At 60.2% G+C, this 5,401-nt stretch overlaps 1 protein-coding gene across 1 annotated transcript in view; it reads right to left on the bottom strand.

The window, feature by feature from the left end:
• Positions 1-5,240: 5,240 nt before the first annotated feature.
• FSTL1 (follistatin like 1) overlaps positions 5,241-5,401 on the bottom strand; it is a 62,242-nt gene continuing 62,081 nt past the window's right edge. Inside the window, exon 23 of the mRNA XM_078882441.1 lies at positions 5,241-5,401. This exon is cut by the window's right edge and continues 549 nt beyond it. The gene's annotated coding sequence lies outside the window, so the exon portion shown is untranslated.

The following is a 5,401-nucleotide window of genomic DNA, read 5'->3' as shown; positions in this document are numbered from 1 at the left end:
TTTCTTGGAATATCTCTCACTTGATAGAGCTGTCGTGCTGTGACGGTTCCACCTGAAGACGGAAGCTTGTGTTGCCTCCGAAACGTCGTGATTTTTTTTTATTTTTATTAATTTTAATTTTTTACCTACGTGACTTTACCGAAAAACCTAAGAATATGCGCTCTGCACTTCCTATGATTATTTCACTTAATCGAATATCTTACCCTAACACTACGCATCAACTAATGGGACATTTACTCTATCCAATTGTTGATGAATACCACGAAACATTTTAATACTGTTCGCCAAGTCCCTAAGCAATCGAAATGTAATTGTGTGAAATAAAGTGCATACAGTGAATAACTAATGAAATCAACTGAAAACTAGCAATATAAACATGGGGAAAAAGAAGAGTTCTAAGCATAGAAAACAAACAATTACGTAACGCTACGTGAAGTCTCATTCTCCTTCAGCCTGGAGAGGCTGGGTGGGTGAAGGCGGCGTTTGGGCGGAGCGAGGAGGCGTCAAGTCACCGCGATGCACTGGTTGTGCTCTTACGCAACTAACGCAAACATTTCCGCAAATTTTATTTGTAAACGTGATGTATGGGAGCAATTCCGTAAGTCGGGTGTTCCGCAAACCGGGGACTTACTGGACCCGCACTTGACCCCGCCACGCGTTATTAAGTACCCTTCACACGGCTGGGTGCACAGGCTGGGTGGCCAGGCGAGGGGTAGGAGATGGAATCTAAGTGACACGCAACGCAGCGGCGGGTTCACAATCGCCGTTGTGGCTTTATTGTGGCTTTTCTTTCGTTACACGGACCGCGCCGGTTACACAACAGCGGATGCGGGGAGACACACAAACCAACCCTGCTCCTCCTGTTCTGCCCGGAGAGAGCCTTGTGTAGCCAACGTGGTCCATACAAGCCCAGAGCACTCACTCGCGGCGGTTACACCCACACCGGCTTAAACTATAACAATTATACACTAAAGCAACAGGCTTAATACAGAGGCACGCAAGTATAAAATAAAATACGTATAAAACAAATACTTGGAAATCATAATTGCCTTCAAGCATGGTTTGGTGTTTGGGTTAACCGGGCGACAGATGTTCGGTGAGAATTCATCACGCGGTGTCGGGGGGCTTTCTCCAGGGCTCTCCGGTTTGCTCCCACAGAGGGAAGGCCACCTCACCACCATCACCACCCACACAATCACCACCACCACCACCACCCACACAATCACCACCACCACCACTGCCACCTCCGCCGCCAAAGAATTTGATGGCCGAACGTGTCGATGTAAGCAAGCAGGACCCTCCTGAAAACGAGGTCACGAGACTCGCTGGGGGGGCGGCGAGGTGGCTGGAGCTGATTGACATTCAGAGACGGGGCTCGTTCAGCCGGGACGGTCTCACCGAGGAGTCTCAGGGCTCCTGCTCAGGAGAGTCCTGCCAAGTGTCTGCGGTAGAGGGGTAGACGTCCCGTGTTGCGGGTGATCCCACGTGGAGTGATCGGCACACGAGTTCCGCAGCAGTGAGATTGTCTCTTGGCCTACGCCAGTGGTACTGTATGTGGTGGGGGGGGGGTATGTTATCTTGAGGAGCAAACCAGACAGCCCGGAGGAAGCCACGCAGAGTGGGGGGAGAGAACACGCAGAGTGGGGGGAGAGAACACGCAGAGTGGGGGGAGAGAACACGCAGAGTGGGGGGAGAGAACACGCAGAGTGGGGGGAGAGAACACGCAGAGTGGGGGGAGAGAACACTCAGAGTGGGGGGAGAGAACACGCAGAGTGGGGGGAGAGAACACGCAGAGTGGGGGGAGAGAACACGCAGAGTGGGGGGAGAGAACACGCAGAGTGGGGGGAGAGAACACGCAGAGTGGGGGGAGAGAACACTCAGAGTGGGGGGAGAGAACACTCAGAGTGGGGGGAGAGAACACTCAGAGTGGGGGGAGAGAACACGCAGAGTGGGGGGAGAGAACACGCAGAGTGGGGGGAGAGAACACGCAGAGTGAGGGGAGAGAACACGCAGAGTGGGGGGAGAGAACACGCAGAGTGGGGGGAGAGAACACGCAGAGTGGGGGGAGAGAACACGCAGAGTGGGGGGAGAGAACACGCAGAGTGGGGGGAGAGAACACGCAGAGTGGGGGGAGAGAACACACAGAGTGGGGGGAGAGAACACGCAGAGTGGGGGGAGAGAACACGCAGAGTGGGGGGAGAGAACACACAGAGTGGGGGGAGAGAACACGCAGAGTGGGGGGAGAGAACACACAGAGTGGGGGGAGAGAACACGCAAACTGCAAACTCTACTCACAGGGAGGAGCCCCAGTCGGGAGTCGAACCCAGGGGCTTTTTACTGCGAGGCGCGAGTGTTGTCACCACTATAACGCCACCACCACCGCTACCCTGTCGTGCCCACAACCTAACGACGACTTCACAAATGGTTCAATAAAGGAGGTCAAGCAATGAGCGACGAGCGTCGTCCGATCAATAGCACCACGAGCTGAGTGAGGCTGCAATGCATCATGGGGGCCACCCAGAAGCCCTCGTCCTCTTCGGCATTGAACGGCAGGTTAGGGCACCTCCCTCTCCGCTTCTTCCCTCGCACTTTTCCACTCGCGAGGAATTCCCTCCTCCCATCATCATCATCATCTGCATAAAGTAACCCCGCTCGATTCAAGACACTCGTCACACAACGCCCGATGTGTTCCAACATCAACGGCACCACCGTTAGTTGCTGGCCGCTCGCCGTTATCCCTTCCCACGCCGTCGCCCACATTCCCGAGTGACGCGCCGCGGCCGTTCGCCACCCAAGCACTGCCCGGCCCACGATTCGGCCACGACCACCGCAATGGACATGGCGGCGGCAGCGCCAAACAGCGCGAGGTGACACGCCGCAGCAGCGTCGCAGATCCGACCCTTCTCGCATATCCGCACCCATCCCCAGCGAGCGGGGTACGCGACGCCGTGCGTTGCCAACGTTGACACGCCGCTCCTCCTGCACAAGACTCCGTCACGAGGGGCCACCCGCGATGCTCTGCAGCTTGGCCTCTTTATTCGTCTAATTCAAGTTTCCCCCCAAAGCAGACGGTCAATAATCTCAGCGAGCAACCCGCCCAGCACCCGGCGCGTCGCGTCACACGAGGCGAGGCGTGCGCCGTCACGTGGTGAGGGGCGCGTCACGTGGTGAGGTGCACGTCACACATGGCGAGGGGTACGTCAGAGCAAGCGCCCCCACGTGGTGAGGGGCACGTGGTGAGGGGCACGTGGTGAGGGGCTCGTCACACGTGGTGCACGGGGCTGGGCGCACGCCACCGCTCCCGGAGGAGGAGGAGGCAGGGAGTTTAAACGACGAGAGGGTGAACCAAACGTGGAGAGATGTGCGATCTTCCGCCTCCGTAAATGTCTTCGTTGTACATCGGACTCAAGTCTCAAAAATGCAAAAAAATCCGTGTGGAGAATTTCGATGTAATATATAAAAAAAAGAAAAGTGAACTTCAACGTAAAAAGAACGGTAGCAAAACGCGCGGCATCGGACTAAACGACTGCTCATCGATTACAAAATCTAGACACGCACATGTTGTATTCATGCGCGTGTGTGTGTACGTGTGTGTGTACGCGTGTGCGCGCGTGTGTACGTGTGCGTGCGACTGCATGCACTTGGGAACAGGGAGCGGTGGCGCAGCGGTTAGCGTGCTCCGCTACGAACCCGGCCACCCCAGGTTCAATTCCCGCTCACGGCCAACGACGGTGGGGAAATATCCAAACCGGTCCCCCTGGGCCTCCCCCCCCTAGATCGACTCGGCCTTAAAATGAGGCGCTAGCGGCGTGTGTAAATATCGGCACCGGGGAGACAAAGGCGGCAGGGCGTGGCGGTGCCGGCCACCCGCCCCTCGTGCGGCCGTCGCAGGCGCCGCTCGCTAACGGCACTCGTCCCAGCGGCCTGTCGGAGGCCACGAGGGGGATCCGTCGTCTCTGGGCATCAGCATCAGCGCTGGCGCCGCAACTCCCGACAGGAGCCGAGCCGCGACCCATCACCGTGACCCATCGCCGCGACCGATCGCCGCGACCGATCGCCGCGACCGATCGCCGCGACCGATCGCCGCGACCCATCACCGCGACCCATCACCGCGACCGATCACCGCGACCGATCACCGCGACCGATCACCGCGACCGATCACCGCGACCCATCACCGCGACCGATCACCGCGACGATCACCGCGACCCATCACCGCGACGATCACCGCGACCGATCGCCGCGACCGATCGCCGCGACCCATCACCGCGACCCATCACCGCGACCGATCACCGCGACCGATCGCCGCGACCGATCGCCGCGACCGATCGCCGCGACCCATCACCGCGACCCATCACCGCGACGATCACCGCGACGATCACCGCGATCGATCACCGCGACCGATCACCGCGACCGATCACCGCGACCCATCACCGCGACCGATCACCGCGACGATCACCGCGACGATCACCGCGACCGATCACCGCGACCGATCACCGCGACCGATCACCGCGACCCATCACCGCGACCCATCACCGCGACCCATCACCGCGACCCATCACCGCGACCGATCACCGCGACCGATCACCGCGACCCATCACCGCGACCGATCACCGCGATGATCACCGCGACGATCACCGCGACCGATCACCGCGACCGATCACCGCGACCGATCACCGCGACCCATCACCGCGACCCATCACCGCGACCGATCACCGCGACCGATCACCGCGACCCATCACCGCGACCGATCACCGCGACGATCACCGCGACGATCACCGCGACCGATCACCGCGACCGATCACCGCGACCGATCACCGCGACCCATCACCGCGACCGATCACCGCGACCCATCACCGCGACCGATCACCGCGACCGATCACCGCGACCGATCACCGCGACCGATCACCGCGACCGATCACCGCGACCCATCACCGCGACCGATCACCGCGACCGATCACCGCGACCGATCACCGCGACCGATCACCGCGACCGATCACCGCGACCGATCACCGCGACCGATCACCGCGACCGATCACCGCGACCGATCACCGCGACCCATCACCGCGACCCATCACCGCGACCCATCACCGCGACCCATCACCGCGACCGATCACCGCGACCCATCACCGCGACCCATCACCGCGACCGATCACCGCGACCCATCACCGCGACCGATCACCGCGACCGATCACCGCGACCGATCACCGCGACCGATCACCGCGACCCATCACCGCGACCCATCACCGCGACCGATCACCGCGACCCATCACCGCGACCGATCACCGCGACCGATCACCGCGACCGATCACCGCGACCGATCACCGCAGACCGATCACCGCGTACCGCAACCGAACGCCACCGCCACCCGGCGCCGCTGAACCAAGCGCATCTCCCGGCCTGC

Source organism: Lampetra fluviatilis, chromosome 65 (assembly GCF_964198595.1).
Source record: "Lampetra fluviatilis chromosome 65, kcLamFluv1.1, whole genome shotgun sequence".
Taxonomy (NCBI): domain Eukaryota; kingdom Metazoa; phylum Chordata; class Hyperoartia; order Petromyzontiformes; family Petromyzontidae; genus Lampetra; species Lampetra fluviatilis.
This window is presented reverse-complemented; position numbering and strand designations above follow the sequence as displayed.